Below are 16,464 nucleotides of genomic sequence, written 5' to 3'. Positions count from 1 at the left end.
CTTTGGTTTAGTTTGGTTTGGGTTTCGAGACAGATTCTTGTTATCCAGCTTAGGCTGGGCTTGAATTCATTGTGCACTCCAGTCTGGCCTTGAAATTGTGATAGTCCTCCGGTCTCAAGCTCCTGGGATTGCGGGTGTGAACCACCAGTGCCCCAGTGTGTATTGTATGCATTTCCTTTCACTGTGTCCAGTTGATGAGGGTAACCACTGAGTGATGAAGCTACATTGCTGCCGTTCTGGCCGCTCGCAGCATTTATTCAAAACCTGTTGTTACTCATATTAAGCAAGAAAATCATGTCTAATAAGGAAATGTTTACTGTCTCTGGGGACCCCCGGTGAAGCAGCAGGATTGCTAGAAAAGGAAGCTAGAATCACTGTCTCTGCCTTCTTCATGGGAATTACAGAGCAGCCAGTCAGTTCCTCTGTTGCTGGGCTGGAGTCATTAAGTCTCAGGCAGTTTAGAGTAGCATGGTCACTTCTAGAAACCCAGCTCATGGCCTACATTCTAAACCCCAGCCACCCACCCAAGACCTCACTAAAGGTTAGACAATGCAATGCAAAATGGCCTGTGGGCGAACTGTGGCTATCAGCTTTAGCTAGTCTAAAAGGGAAGTTAATTCCAGGAGATTGACACCAGAATTCTACGCCACAGGTCTTCATGACTACTACTCAGTCTTCACTGAAGCAAAATAACACACTGAGTTCTGCTAGGGGCTTTGAGATCCCCTGTGTGCCTGGGCTTCGATTTGGAACTCTTGCCTCAAACTTTCACGTCTTTACTGTTCTTGTTTGGGAAGAACAAGGTGGATGACATATGTCTTAGTTAATTTTCAATCATTGTGACAAAACACCATGACCAAGGCAACTTATAAAGAAAGCATTTCACTTGGGGGTTCATGGTTCCAGAGGGTAGAGTTTATGACCATCATGGTAGGAAGCCTGGCAGCAGGCAGGCAGGTATGGTGCTGGAGCAGTAGCTGAGACCTTACGTCTGATCCACAAACATGAGGCAGAAAGAGAGCTAAAAGAAATGACATGGACTTTGAAAACTTTGAAGCCTGCACCCAGTACCACACCTATTCCAGCAAGGCCTCACCTCCTAATCCTTCCCAAGTAGTTCCATCAACCAGGAACATTCAATACATTACAATATATGAGTCATTCTCATTCAGACCACCACAGAATATGACCTCAATTAACCCAAAGCAACCCATCATAATGAGGCAGACTTTTAGGGGTATACCTATTTGGCTGGGGACAGTTAATCTTGGAGAGGTTGAGTCACACACTTACAACCACCCAGTTTGCATCTGGGGAAAGGAAGATGTGAATCTGATGGCTGTAGGCTGTCAGCTCACTTGGCTGAAGTTTCAATCCTGCCTCTTAGGAGCTTTGCAGCCTTGGGAGAGCACTCTCCCCACTCTGTCCCCACCTTTCACAGCAGCTAAGACTGACTACCTTGCTGGCACTTCTGAAGGATCAAATTAAAGTGGTAACTCATGAGATATGCCAGCCAGACCCTAGAGCAGGCATAGGAAGGTGCTTGAGAACAGTGGCATCTCTCTACAGTTCTCTTCAGGGGTGAATGTGAATGTGTTTAGAGTTCTACTTAGCAGTTCCTTTTAAATACAATGTACAAAGAGATAGAAAAAGAGCCAGCGAGGAGGTGATTTGGTCTTGTTCCAGGAGTATTTTAAGGCTCTATCCTTTTTGCAAAGTTTACAGCCAATGTCAACAAGTACTTGGTTTGTCTAATCTTTCTGTGGTTTGCATAGTAGGTAGATTGGATGTTTTTCAAAGTTGGGACTTCCTGTTTTTCTTCATCCTTGTTTTTCTCTTTGAATTCTTAAATTTTTTTTGTACCAGTCAAATAAACATTCAGTACAGTCATATGGGACAAATCTCACATTCCATATATTTTTGTGAGGATTAAAACTAGGTGACAAAACATAGTTTGTTGTATTCTGTTTACTGTGCTTCTGTCTTTGAATGGAAGCAATTATCTATGGAGAGACAGTTTTGTTCTTTATTTTTATTTAGGAAGACTATAGGAGAATCTGAGTGCATCTGTGCTTGGGTCAATCTGCTGTGTCCTATTCTGTGGAACTGAAAATGGCCAATGGTGGTTCACACTGGTTATCCCTGTGCTAGGGAGGCAGCTGCCCCTGGGATTCACTGGCCAGACACTCTAGTTGAAATGGTGACATCCAGGGGTACTATGAGACCCTGTCCCAAAAGTACAGGAGAGTGACAAAGGAAGACACATGAAGTCACCCCCCTCCTCTACATGCATAGGCACAAGCAAATACGCTCCCCCACAACAAATATCCACCTGCCCACCACACAAAAATTTAAAAGGTGGGCAGTGCTTAAGTAATTGTACCTATAGTAGACCACTGGCTTCTTAATGCCCTTGTACACATATCTGCAGATATGCATACACATGTTCCTGAACATGTTACAACACACACACACACACACTATACATGTAGAAATTTTTGAATGCCAAAAAGTGGGTACATAGCTTAGAAAGGGGACTTGGTTTTTCAATTCCCAGGACTCTGGAAGTACAGCATGAGTCTGAGTAATTGCTCTGAATCTGAATGTCATCAGAAGCTCTTAACTTTCCTTTACAGACTACATTTATGCCATCAAAGGCTCCAGACCAATCCTAGTTAAAACCATATCAACTCTGAGTTGGGATGCTCTATCTATCTATCTATCTATCTATCTATCTATCTATCTATCTATCTATCTATCTATCTATCTATCTATAAAATGCTGGTTGAACTAAGATGTGGTCATTCCTGTGAAGCCCCAGCAACTTCTTAATGCATGAAACGTGTTTTCCTTCCTGTATAGCTGCACTGGGCACATTCCATAGACCTTTGTTCTGAAGGCTTACCCTCCCCGTTTTGGTCCACTAGAGTTACAGACCTAACTGTGGGCCTCGGCTAGCTATCCTGCCCTTGTCTGACTATTGGCCCAGTCCTTGTCCCTCTTGCATATTTCTCTCTGCCCTTCCCTGGCTCCTCATCTTCAGATCATTGAGTCTGTCCACTTTAGGGTCTTACAAACGTGCTCTAATCCTAAATCAGTGTGCCCCAGTTCTAACGTTTGCTAGGTCTAAAAGAAACGTGCAGGACTGAGCTGAGTTGTGATGAAGGCCTGCAAGACCAGCACTCCTGAGGTAGCAGCAGAAGGGTTAGGGATTCAAGATCACCTTTGACTGCAAAGGGAGTTTGAGGCCATCCTGGGAGACATATCTCAAAACATCAAGCAAGCAAGCAACCAACCAACCAAGCAACCAACCAAAGAATTATGAGCATCCATTTGACACATACAGTACATCTTCCTAGCTCCTAAATCGTGTGTGGCAAACTGGCCATAGAAAGTCAGGATGTCCACGGTCTGTAGCAAGCATGATGCTAGAAAGATAGGCCTAATCAGTAAGCATAGCTGAACAAGCCAAGTATTTCTATAAGTAATTAAAAAGTGCCGACAGTCACTGTGCCAGGATCAGTCATGGGATACCCTCTGTTGCCCTGCGGGCTGCCTTATGCTCTAGAGACTCCATTGTAACTGTTTTACCTGTTTTAGAGACAAATCGTAGATTAGGTACCGAACTCAGAAAGAGAAGGAACAGGACCTGAGGAACCGCAGGCTTTGGGGCAGCACATAGCTCCTAACATTTAGCCTGTGATATCAGAAATCACAATGCTTTCCCAGCAAGTTAAACAGGGAGGATTCTACGCAGAGATGGCATCCCAGGTGAACACTGAGAGCTGTTGACAGTGCACCAACATTTGCTTGAGGGAGGGTGGTGTTTATATTTGCACACCAGAAAATATAGCACCTTATTGATTTTTGTGTGCCTTGATAAAGCTCTTTATTTCCTCCAGGTTAAGCCAGTGAAAATACCCTCTGGTCTTTGAATAAGTAATGCAGATATGTGCACTAACTTTGCCTTTCTCCTAAAGTAGCCAGTATTCACAGCTAGCTATATGTCACTCTCTTATTCTTTCTCTCTGCTCATACACATACCTTTGCTTACTTCGGTTTTCGCTTGCTACTGGCTCAGTATATTGGGCTTTTGTCCCTTCCTGCTTCATGACTGTTGTTCCCCTATGTGGAGAAGCCACACCCTTTAGTGTTTTCCCATCAGCGGATAGTCATATTGTTGTTAGCTGTCCGCTGTTGCAGACTGCTGGTACACACTCTTGTGTGACGCTGTTCTGCTGGAGTACGTTGCTTTGTTTGCATCCATTTCTGAAGGGGGATTACCAGATCAGGAGGTTAATATACTTTTAATTTTGTTCCTCTTTTCTGTGTTTTTATTTTTTGACACAGTGTCCCACCCTGTAGAACAAGCTGCTTCAAAGTCCCACACCTCCTGCCCCAGTAGGCGCCGGGATTCCGGGAGGATTTCATCAGTTGTTTTCCATTGTTAATGTGATGGTGGTGGTGTGGCTATTTCGTTTTCCCAACTCCCACTGAGGCGTGGCATCTTGTTCCTGGTCGGGCCTCAGTGGCCTCCGTTCTTGAGCCTCCTGCTCTGTAGTCATCGTGTATTCCTAGCCATTTTCTCCTAAAGAAGTTAAAAATCATCCTTAGGTCCAAGTGAAAACCCAAATTGCTAGATTACAACTCAGACTCCATTACAGATAAATCCAGCAAAGTCTTTCATACATTTCTGTTGTTTTCTCATCAAGAAACAGTGTGACTCTCCAGTTTCTTCTCATTGTCTCTCCTTGAAGAACCAAATGCTACGGTTTGTTTTTTTATTAAGAATACTTGTTCTAAGGACTGGCGCGCTGGCTCAGCAGGTAAAGGTGCTTGCTGCCAAGCCTGATGACCTAAATTTGATACTGGGACCCACCTCATGGAAGGAGAGCACCAACTCCATTGCGCTGTCCTCTGCCTTCCACGCATCTCTGTAATTCAAGCATTAAATGCGCTCACACACAGTCAACCAATGGGAGAGATTTAGAGAATCCTGTTTGAAGTATTCCCAGAATTTTGCTATTTTTGTCTCATGAAGGATATTTCATGAGTCTGATACAGTTTTAATAAGCTTATTGGTCTAATCAAACAGGAGTGTGTGTCCATCAGACACGGAGAAAGAATATATACTTTCAGTGCTCTTGTTTTCCTTGACACTGATTCCTTTTAAATAATAGCTATACAGTAGGAAGTGTTATTAAAGTCGATTGAGAGCCTTATTCTCCTAGCGATACTAATGTCCTAAGTGGTACTCTAATTTCCATTTACCTGGGACAATTTAATACTTCCACATGCAAGTTCATTTTTCTTTGGGGTCCACTCTGAGTGGCAATGACACAGGGCCCATAAAGACAGAAGTAACCCCATTTGGGCAGTGGGAAACCTTCCAGGGAACTGTGCTCCAGCTGCCAGAAAGATGAAGTGAAAGTAAGGAACCCCGAAACACACCACCTGTGGAAGATTTCGTAGGGTGTGAGCTGCTGCAAGGGCACTGGGCATAACCCACAGGCCACCCTGTAGCCAGGGGATGCCAGGCCAATGTCCTACTACCACGGGAACAGCACAGTCTTCCTCTGTTTGGAGTCAGTGAGGCCTTGATTGGGGTTGTGCTAACTTCCGTGAATGCCTTTTTCAGGGACCATCATCCCCTGTCCTTCGCAGGAGCCAGCACTGAAGTTCTGTCCTTTCTGCCAAAGAGCTCCCAGGGAACTATAGTCTAGGAGAGTTGTTGATCTGTTGCTTGTGTGGGCCTTCTGTGCCCAGTCTTCAGAACAGTGACCAAACCTGGATTTTTGTCTTCCTGACTCAAAAAATCAAGTAGAGAGAGAGTGAGAAGTATATCTGATGTTGACCCATGTCCTCCACATACATACATGTACACACATATAGACAGGAACACTTCCTCCAGACACACACACACACACACACACACACACACACACACACACACTAAAAATCAGTAACAGCTCCACAAACAATCTTTTGAAATAGATGATTAACCTTAGGCTTTGACTCACAGAATTCTGAGCCAAGACATCTTAGAACAGGGTCTCCCACAGCAGGTGCTGGCTGCTCAGCTACTTTCATCATTGTTGTTGTTATAGCCCCTGGGTTTCAGAGGGGCCAAGTGCAAATCGTTTGCTACTTAGTGTAAATACATTTACAGAATTCACGGAAGGCCACAGACAGCATCAAGTAGCACTATGCACTTAAGTCAGAGACTAGCACAGCAAGGTGTAGAGATTCTGAGCAGCTCAGTATCCCCAGCCAAGGCTGAGGTGACAGAGTGATCAGGAAAAGTCTGGCCAGCAGGGACAGAGCAAGTATGGAAAGTTCTAGCAGTGCTTAGCCTTCTGTTTACCTGAGTCCCTTTGCAAATGCATGAGCATGCATATGGAGGCCAGAGGCTGACACAACCTGTCTGTCTCTCCTCCGTCATTTTTAATAGAATATCTTTTTTTGTTATTGTTATTGTTTTTGTTTTTAGAGATAGGATTTTTTTTTTGTGTAGTCCTGGTTGTACTAGAATTTGCTCTGTAAACCAGGCTGGCCTCAAACTCAGAGATCCATCTACCTCTGCCTCCCAAGTGCTGGGATTAAAGACATACTTCACCACCTGTCTAATAAAATATCTCTTATTTATTCTTCAGCAACATCATACATATAAACAGTGTATTTTGATCATATCCACCCCCCGACTCTCCTGGGTCACCACCCGCAAGACCCTTCATCTTGTCCTCTTCTTTTTTTTAAAATAGGTTTATTTGTTTTGTTTTATGTGTATGAGTGTTTTGCCTGTATGTATGTGTGTATAAATGTGCACCACGCATGATTCTCGTGTCCTTGAAGATCAGAAGAAACATCATATCCCCTTGAACTAGAGTTATAGACGGTTGTGAACCACCATGTGGGTGCTAGGAACTGAACCTGGGTCCTCTGGAAGAGCAGTCAGTGCTACTAACCACTAAGCCATCTTTCCAGACCTGATCTGCTCTTTTGTTTGTTTTTGTTTGTTTTGGTTTTGGTTTCTTGATTTTTTTTTTAATCCACTTAGTACTGCTTGCTAGAATGCTTGTTTTGATCTGATGGGATCATGTGCAGGAAGCCGTAGCTATCGTGGGTTCGAGAGTACGATGGCCATGTTGTGTCTGGTGACATCATTTCACAGTGCAGCGCCCCATCCTCCAGCTCTTCCATCCCTCTCTGTCCCCTTTTCCATAATGCATCTCCAGGCGCGTGGAGGGAATGGATATAGATGCCCCGCTTAGGGCTGAGTATTCAGTAGTCACTCGTTCTCAACACTTTGGCTGACTGATGCAGAGGCAAAGTCCTCTGGCGAGGCTGAAGGCAGCACTCGTGTCTGAATAAGCGCCTTGACAACATGAAATAGCAATTGGTTCTCCCACGGACCTCTCACCTCCCATGCCATGGACCTGGAAGCAAACTTTGAATACCAACTGCGGATGCAGTACCAACCTCTGGAGCAGGTCTCCAAATCCAATCTAAAGCCTTTGGGTTATCCCTGTGACTTTTATACTAGTGCATCACTGGGCTCCATACGAGGGCTTCCTTTCAAGGACCCTGGAGCTCACCAGTTATTAGGCTGGACTGGCTGACTGGCAATCCCCAAAACCCTCCTCTCCCTTCCTCCTCAGCCTGAAGTACAGGCACGTGTCCGACTGGCAGATTTTTGCTTAGATGTTAGTGGTCTGAAGGAGGTCTCCATGGTGGCATGGCAGACGCTTCACCAACTCAGCCATGACCCCATCCCCTCCTGTTGTTTTTAAACTCAGGTCTGACATGAACAGGTATCAAGTTGACACATTCACCAAGAAATATTTGAGGACCATGTATAAGTATAAAAAGCTACTAGGAAATAAGATGGTTGAGTAAAAATGTGACATCATGGTGAAAAATGAGAGGCTTTTGTTTTTGTTTTTTGTTTTTTTTTTTAAGAGCACAGGAAGCCTCTAGTGTTTTTCAAAAGGACACTAGAATTTTTATTTTTTTCTTGTATGTTTTTTTAGATAAGCATGTAGCCCAAGAATGACCTTACAGTCCTCCTTCTGCCTCCCACCTCCCAAGTGCTGGGATTTTAGTCATGCAAGCAGCTACCAGCAGAATTTTCTTAGTAATAGTCCTTTTTTGTCAAACCCTCCCCAGTTAAATCTGGTGGTTCACGTCTAAATAAAGGAGAGTTGAGGATTCTGTGACACTGAACTATGTCCTTTCATGATGCAGTCGGTTTTCTAATTAAAACAGTAATTTTAAGAAATGCTTTTGAGTACCACAGATCTATGAAGACACTGAGAGAAACACACTGAACACTTCATTACACCTTTCCTGGTGATTGGCTTCAGCCATTCATTCATCCATTTATTGAGATAGGGTCTCACTGTGTAGCCCTGGCTGACCTTGAACTCACTTGCCTTTTCTCTCTCTCTCTCTCTCTCTCTCTCTCTCTCTCTCTCTCTCTCTCTCTCTCTCTCTCTCTAAACTCTCATTCATGTATCACAGATGGCAGCCAACATCAGTGTCATCTTTTGGCTGGGCCAGGTCACCTCAGGGTTCTCAGCAAACGCTAAATATGGACCTACATCACAGAGCCGTATTTGACTTCTAAAGAGACCAAACTCATTTGCCTGCTGTTCCCGTCAAACCACAGGCTCACATGTGGGTGTAGAGCTCTTGGCTGGAGCTCCAGCTAGACAGAGCTGTATAGACCCTTGAGAAAACAAAACGGAGCTGGAAAACCACCAGGAAGACAAATGATCCAATTTAACTCAAACCACTTTTTAAAATACAGACACACAGAACAATAACAATGGAAAATTACAGGAACCCAGAATCCTGCGGAGGACTGACATCCAAAAAATGGCTGACCACCCCAATCCTTAGAAGAAGTTGACCCCACAGGTGGCTGGACCTAACCACGCCCTTCTAATTCCCACAGCTCCACAAATGTCACCTTCCTGAAGATGTTGAATTCAGGAAAGATTTGTAAACTACCCTGTAACTGTTTCAGGATGTTCTGGGTGTGGCAGGCACCCTGCAGCTTTAGAGGGAACAGTCAGCTTTTATCAAAAGGCTTAGAAAACATCCTGGACCCTCTCCACAAAAAACAAATGACCATCTAGTCTGTAAATCTCACGGTTTCTTTAATCCAAGATGAGACGAATGAAGGAGACATCTTACTAAAAAAAAAAAAAAAAAAAAAAAAAAGGCTTTTCTCATTGACTATCAAATGCCAACTGGAAACCTTGTAGACGAATTTGGTAAGCCATTCTGAATGAACAGCAAGACGCTTCCCCTGATATGGCCCTGGTCTCTAGGTAGCGTCTGAACCCCAGGCTCTAAAAGATTCCTGAATTGTGTAACCACCCCTCTTGCCCTCACAGTCCCTGTCTTCAGAACTTGGGGATCCACAACAGCACATGCGCCCTCTATTATGTTTGCCATTCTGGGGGTTGAACCTGAGGGCTAAGCAAGGTCTCGTGTGTAGTAGGTGAGCATTTTATGAACTCCAGGCCAGGCTACCAGCCCCACCACTCAGCTCTCCCATGGTTCTCTCATTTTCTCTAGGTCTTATCCTTTGAGTTTGACTTGCTTCTTAAGCAACTCAATTCCTCACCATGGCTTGACTCTGTCAGAGAATGGTTTGCCTATTTTCCAGAACCTTCCAAAGCAAATGATAGGGGGGGGGGGAGTTGAAAAAAAAAAAACCTTATGTCTAAGCTTGCTCTCCCAAGGCTAATCATGTGACCCAATGCTGCATTCTATTTGTGTTCCTGTTACTATGGTTAAGAGACAATAGGGTGTCCAGTTGTGTGGGGTGAGAGTGTGACGGACCAGATGTATCAGGCGACACCCTGCCTATCTGCTCAGCCAATATTAGAACCACAAGGATGGGTGTCCGTTTCATCACTTTGTATATTTTAAGTCCATAAAAAAAATCTATGAAGGATTGTAATTTTTTTGTAACCTATAAAACCAAGCCCCATACTAGGATTTTACCCACTAATGATCATCTGTAAATCAGAACATTCGACTTTGTTCCTGTGTTTAATTCAGGCATTTTTGGTGCTAAATAAATGCAAAGAAACTGGTAGCAACGAGGTCTAGGCACCCATCCTCAGGGTGACCAGAGCACACGTTGTATTGCAGTAGCAGGGTCTGGGGTGTGCACAGGGTGGTACAGAACAGGAGAGAGACGGGGAGAAAAGGGTATGGCTAGCACAGAGGCAAGAGGCTTCCTCTTGAGTGGACGAGATGTGTGCCATGTAAACCCTGATAGGAGGAAGCCAGCTCAAACGGGAAGAGAGCCAGATCAAACAGGAGTGGATACAAGCAAGGCCCCACAGAAGTTTAACAGACATCCCTTGATCTACCTGATCAGACTGGCCTTTCCATTATAACAGGAGATGGTGAGCAAAGGCCTGGAACACAGGTGTTTTTCAGTCTTCTTGTGTTAAGGAACAAACAAACAGGAATTTAATCTCTCCTGATGTCCTTACTATAGAAGAAGTGGCAGGCCAGGTTCTTCTAAGAGGGAGCCAGGACTCCCATAAGGGTGACTGAAGCAGCCAAGCTGCTGTGAGCCCATGGAGACTGCCGGAGAAGTAGGTTCTGTCTGTTCTCTCCTAGATTCTAGCACTTCTCCAAGCTTGCAGGCACAGGTAAAAGACCAGGTAACTAAGTATTGAGCCCAGAGGTATTTGAAGACCTGACTTCTGTTGATGAAGGTGGCTCGTAGTAACTGCTGGAGCTGCCACGGGTCTGGGAGGACAGCAGCCTTGGGGGAACGCGTGATGGATGACGTGTCCTAAAGAATCTCAGTCTGCACCTTAGCAGGTTTATCCGGCCTCCAGGCCCCAAGTTAAAAATACTGGGAGTTGCCTGTCGGTGATGGTGCACGCCTTTAATCCCTGGGGAGACAGAGGCAGGTGGATCTCTGTGAGTTTAAGGCCAGCCTCATCTACAGAACAAATTCCAAGGCTACACACAGAGAAACCCTGTCTCGGAAAACAAAGAGTGTTGGGCATTTAGGATTTCCTGTCCTAAACAGTTCTTCCTGGGGAGGTCAGGTTAAACCCACGAGTTTCATAGTCATTTCCCTAGAGGGCATAGTTTTTATTTTTTAACAAATGTCCTGTGCTTTGCTGAACTTGTATCAAATCATAAGAGCAGTTATGATAGGAGACACACGTGCTCGCAACCCCTTGGTGTTTCTGGAAAGTTGTAAGCCGTGCCCTGCACTGCTGCTGGTCTTGGTGTGGATCTGAAGTGAGAGGAGAGACCAGTGCTGTTCCCTGTGGGACTTGGACCAGATCGTGAGCATCATCTTTAGTATTTGTCATGTGTTGGGGTACTAGTAGTTCTGGTTACAGGGTAAGCTCAAATGCCTTTGCTTTGGAAAACTGAACGGGTAAGAGCTGGCCTTGAACCTTAGTTCTGCCTTCACGGAGACCTCATTTATCCCAGTGACATCTCAGGTACTTTTTGAGCTGAACCTTAAGACCATAGCTGGTCCTCCCCCCCCCCCCCCCCCCCCCCCCCCCCCCCCCCCAGCCACAGCAGCCTCTGCTGGACTTGGCAGATGGGTTTCAAGTAGCGTTGCCCGGAGGCCTCTGACCTACTCAGTTAGCTTTGCAACACAGCCTAGTCACCTGCCAGCAGGACTGGGCCTGTGTGCCCTTGACAGGCTGGATTTATCCCCCAGAGACCTACATGGAGGATTCTCGACTTTCTCATCCTTTCTATCTATAGCCTTCCCAGAGATCTCTCACAGGCCACCAGCTTTAAATGCTGTCCCCATGCTGGTGACTGCAAAGGAGGCCCACAGGCAGGGCTCGCCTGCATGCCACACACCCGTGGTGGTGCCGCCCCCTCTCCTTCTCCACTGTCCCTATCTTGGTGAACACCACACTGCTCAACAGTGGTTCAAACCACGAACCTCAGCTGTCATCCTTTTGCCCCTTCGCCTCACACCCACCATGAAGAGCATCTTCTGCTCTAGTTACCTTCTGGTTCTGTCTGTCTGCACTCTCCTGCATTTCCATGTCACCACCTCTGGTCTAGATCTCCCCAGAGCTCTCGATCGCCTCCTGCTTGTGCCCTTTCTCAGCTGGTGACAGAACTACACTGTTTGCCCTACCTGCTATGATCCGCTGTTTCAAACTCTCCTCGTCTGCTCCTCACTCCTTAGACTCCACCTCCCGCAGGGTTTGGGCTTCCTGTGGCTCTTTATCCAGCTGGCTTCTCATCCCTCAGGGGTCAGCTCCAGGGCTATCTTATGGAGGGAGGTTCCTTTGTCTCTCTACACGAGCTCCTCCTAGGACGGCCAGCTTGTGGGCATATTGCTTTTCTTCAGGACACATCACAGTGGGTGTCGTTCTCCAGTCTGACCATCCTCCTGTCCTACATGGGCTACCCCTGCCAGCCTGTGGTTCTGGGGACAAAGCAATGAAATGCAGTCTCTGCTCCCTGGAGCTTGTACTCAGAGGCGACAGAGATCTGAGATGACAAGTGAATATACATCATGCCAGGAGGCGAGTGCGCTGTGAACAAAAGCGGGGGATAGACGGTACAAACAACAGGTGGCGAAGGACGTGTCAGAACCTAACAGATGGGAAGAAGTCGTCACAAATAAATGGAAGACGGATGGTTTGTCCCGCGTGTAGTTTTGAAGAAATGTAAGCTGTCTGGAGGTAGTTAGGTTTGACCCATCTATCAAAAGTGCCTGGAAGATGAGGTAAAAAGTTAAGTGTGTAAACAAAGCCATAAAGTGAAACAAAATAATCTTATTACAGGTGGGTAAATAGCAAAGGCTAAAGACGCGTGCCATGAATTCAGGGGAACGATCAGTGGAGCTTCACCATGACAATATTCCGATATGAAGAAAATCATAAAATTTATAATTTGGTCAGCTTGCAAGAAATGGCTACTAATGGCAATAAAAAGAACTAAAGCATTAACAAAGCACATACAAATTCTGAAGCGTTTCATACATTTCAATGCTAACGTCAGGAGAAGTTTTTTTGTAAGTGAAGTGTGCATTTGTCAACGTCACCGCAGACGTTCGATCAGTGGAATGTCTTACGGGCCAGGGCCATAGCGTCTGTAACGTAAACATCCTCCTCTGAGTGTCCTTCCTAGTCTAGTAACTGGTGCCCTGAGCACAGCCCGTCCGAATCTCTTCCCGGGTCGTTTGACCCACTCAGCAGTTAGTGATAGGAGCCGATTCAGGCTGAAGTCTGCCTGTGTGAGTCCCGTGCTCTTTCCTCAAATTGTGGCAATTGCTGGACTCCCGAAACTTCTCAACCTTGCCAACAGCTGTCATTAGCTATGCCCTTCTTCCCACTTCCCTCAGCTCTAGGTTTAGGACTCAGATCGGGAACTGCTAGTGGAAATAGCAAGTACAGCCGGGACTGATGGATCGTTGTGGTTGTTTGTTTTTCTAACAAAACCCATCAGTTTGTCAGGAACACATAGGTGTGGTACTAAGTGTATTTGAAACTTGTGCTAAATAATGCCATTTAAATTTCAACACACTCTTATGGACTACAAAGAAATAGTTCGCTGGCTGGTGAGACCGCTCAGCAGGACAGGCTGCTTGTCACCAAGCCTGGCAACTCGAGTTCAGTCCCTGGAACCTACATGGTGGAAGAAGTTGCCCTCTGACCTCCACATACATGCTCTGGCACATTTACACAGGCACATGCATGTGGGTACACACACACTAAATAATACATGTTAAAAATACATTTAAAATTCAAAATCATAGACTTTAGTAGGGAAGATGGGGGATTAATCTATGCCAGCTCTAAGAGACTGAGAAGGGGTTTTATGGTGTAATGTTGGCACTGCAGGTTGTACAGGTTCTGGGCAGCCAAGAGGGAATTCCATGGTGTAATGTTGGCACTGTGTATTCTATGGGTTCGGAGCAGCTGAGAAGAGATTCCATGGTCTAACATTTGCCCTGTGGATGCTACGGGTTCTGGGAGGCTGAGAAGTTAGCAATTAGAAACTGTTCTGAGTTGACTCTTAGTGGAGTAAGACCTGAGGAGAATAGATTCTTGTACGTTGTAAATTAATGAACAAGCAGGAGAGGGAGCAAGGATTGGTGTCTGCTGAAGTCGCGGAGTGGCCCACATGGAAGCAGGGAGCTCGTCCTCCTGACCCATGGCTATCAGTTCTTGGTATCCTGCCGCCTGGGGATCTGTGAGCTGTGATGGGCACCTCTGACATCCATCACTGTTCATAGTGGACTAGTCGGGCTCATGATAAAACAACATAGAGACTTATATTAGTTATGAAAGCTCAGCCTTCACTTAGGCTTGTTTCTAACTAGCTCTTATAACTTAAATTAACCCATTTCTATCCACTTTCTTTCTGCCTCGTGGCTTTATTACCTCATCTGTACTGCCCATCCTGCTTGCTCTGAGTCTCCTGGCCTCTCCACCTTCTTCCCAGCATCTTCTCTGCCTGGAAATCCTGCCTAGCTAGGCAGGATTCAGCTTTTTATTAAACCAATCAGAGCGACACATCTTCACAGTGTACAAAAAGGTTATTCCACAACCTCCTGTCAAACATCAGATTCATTACCTGGGGATTTCTTGGTTTTCAGTTTGTACTATGGTGTTAAGTTATTTGATCTGCTTTGATAGAAGGAAAAATTTGCTTCTTAACGAAAACAAACAAAAACAGTTATCACTGCTCTACAAACACTAAGAAGGTTCTTGTTTGATAATTTCAAGTTATTACTGGGGAAAAGAAAATAAATTAGAGATATAATTGAAAAAACTTGTCAGAAACTAGCATTGCAATTCCCAACTTTGTCAGCAAAAGAGTGAATTCTTCAGCTGTCGTCCATTTTTGTTCTAGGCTTTTCTAAAATTGTTGCACACAGGGGTATTCCCCTACAAATGCTTCTCCTACTTCCCAGTAGTCCCTGTATAGCATGCTCGGCTTTGGGTGTGTTCACTGACTCAGCAGTGTCTCCAGGAAAGATAGAAACCAAGTGTTGGTGAGGAGTTGAAGCCCCTGAGTTTTGCAAAGCCTGCACTGGACAGTGTGTTATATTAAAGACAAGGCCTTCAGAATAATTTTCAGTAGAACATGAAATACACACACATACATACACACACACACACACACACACACACACACACACACACGCTTGCGCATATGCACATGCACTCACCTAATAGCATGTTTATGGTCTGAATACATTTTATAAGCACTTGACATTCAATTATAACTGGAAGGGTTTCATCCCTACTTAATGGTACATTACCTAAATAACATACTCTACATCTGACAGCCTTGGAGCCAGTGGAACGTAGAATGAGTTTGCTTTGCTAAGATTTAGAGTGATGGTTCTGAAACACCGTATGTCTGAAGAGCCACTGCGGGTTTGTCTGTGGAGTCCAGCTTTTCTTCTCTCACAAACGCCTCGGCTCACTTAGCGTTCAGCACGCCATCTTTAAAGAGGATTGCAAAGTGGCGCTTAGGCTGTGCCGCAGCTGTTTATAGAGAAAATGGTGAGCTACTGTCTGCTCAGTAGGAATGGGGCAGACAAGGGAAGAGCGTTTCCGCTTGGAGCTAGAGTACCAAACACAGCTTTTATGAACGTGGTATGCGTCTGGCGGAAGGGCAAGCACCACAGGTGAAGGCTTTAGGGTGTCATTGTTTTAAAGGCTGCCTCTGTGGTGGTGGAAACGTGTCATTAGAATTTAGTAAATGCTGCTACAATGTAGGGCACAAAGAATGAGTCTCCTGTTGACTACAGATGAGAGATGGCAATGTGTTGATATAGGTTCATCACTTATAGCCAGGCTCGTGGGGGAGGTGCTGTGTTTTCGGGGGAGGGGACAAGAGAGAATCGCCTTATCGTCACTCACTTTTTCCAAGAACTTAAAACGACTCTAACAACAAGTCTGTTATAGACGGCGTATAACTGCTGTGTGAAGGGGAGAGGGTGGGTGGAGGGGAGCAGGAGGGTCATCGGGAGAAGGACAACGTACTGCATGCTTCTCTTACGTGGATCTAGATTAACAACATACACACGCGTGTGACATGAGAGCACAGTGGGGACTCCTTCAGGAGGAAAAGTGGGGGTCAGAGAAAAGGGGTCAGGTGAAGGTGGGGAGGGGGCAGAGAATATGAGCCAAGTAGCCCTCGCTGGACTAGAACTCAAGAACCTCAAGCTGGGATCACAGGCGTGAGTTACCACAAGTTAGGAGTTTTAAAACACCAGCTTTTAGGTAGTACTGTTAAAACTGCCTTTTGATACTCAGAAATACTCGGATTTGTTACTTTTCCCAGTGGACAGGTATCTCCCCCCCAAAAGGTACTCAGACTGATGCTAATATGGGCAAAAAAGAAAAAGGAAAAGAAAAACCGGTATTTTCTACGAACTCAGGAGTAGACTCACCCTACACACTGCGCGTCGTCTAGCCC

General features: G+C 45.4%; 1 protein-coding gene across 3 annotated transcripts in view; it reads left to right on the top strand.

The window, feature by feature from the left end:
* Ankh (ANKH inorganic pyrophosphate transport regulator) overlaps positions 1-16,464 on the top strand; it is a 162,031-nt gene that overhangs the window by 94,835 nt on the left and 50,732 nt on the right. The gene's annotated exons all lie outside the window — the stretch shown is intronic.

The sequence above is a fragment of the Alexandromys fortis genome, unplaced genomic scaffold (assembly GCF_014885135.2).
Source record: "Alexandromys fortis isolate MF-2015 unplaced genomic scaffold, M_Fortis_MF-2015_v1.1 scaffold_52, whole genome shotgun sequence".
NCBI lineage: Eukaryota > Metazoa > Chordata > Mammalia > Rodentia > Cricetidae > Alexandromys > Alexandromys fortis.
This window is presented reverse-complemented; position numbering and strand designations above follow the sequence as displayed.